Source organism: Buceros rhinoceros, unplaced genomic scaffold (assembly GCF_000710305.1).
Source record: "Buceros rhinoceros silvestris isolate BGI_N320 unplaced genomic scaffold, ASM71030v1 scaffold24032, whole genome shotgun sequence".
Lineage (NCBI taxonomy): Eukaryota > Metazoa > Chordata > Aves > Bucerotiformes > Bucerotidae > Buceros > Buceros rhinoceros.
Genome location: NW_010397532.1, coordinates 6,031 through 6,390, shown reverse-complemented (window position 1 = coordinate 6,390; position 360 = coordinate 6,031). Strand labels below are relative to the sequence as shown.

The 360-nt window shown below is 63.3% G+C and overlaps 1 protein-coding gene across 1 annotated transcript in view; it reads left to right on the top strand.

Moving 5' to 3' along the window:
- Window positions 1–360, top strand: part of CEP131 (centrosomal protein 131kDa) — a gene marked incomplete at both ends in the record, with an annotated part of 14,900 nt that overhangs the window by 8,906 nt on the left and 5,634 nt on the right. The gene's annotated exons all lie outside the window — the stretch shown is intronic.

Here is a 360-nt window from a genome sequence, read left to right as displayed (position 1 = left end):
ATGACGCAGATGCAGGAGCAGCATGAGCTGGGGAGGGGGAAGGGAAGGTGGTGGGGCAGGGAGAGGGGATGTGCCACGGCCAGAGCTGTTAGTTCTGGTCAAACGGGGCCTCTGCCCAAGGTCTCTCACCTCGGTGGGGCCCAGTGGTTCTGAAGAACCACTGAAGGTCCGTGTCACCTGCGGAGCTTTATCCTGGCTCCCCTAGAGGCTGCTGTCCTCTGCTGCCCAAAGTCAAGAGCGTGGGACTGACCGAGAGACAGTGCCAGCTCCCAGTGGCTCTGCTGGAAGGTGCTTTCCCCCCACCCTGCCGCAGACTGAGCTCTCCCCTGGCTGCGGGGTGACCGGGAGACCTCCCTTTGG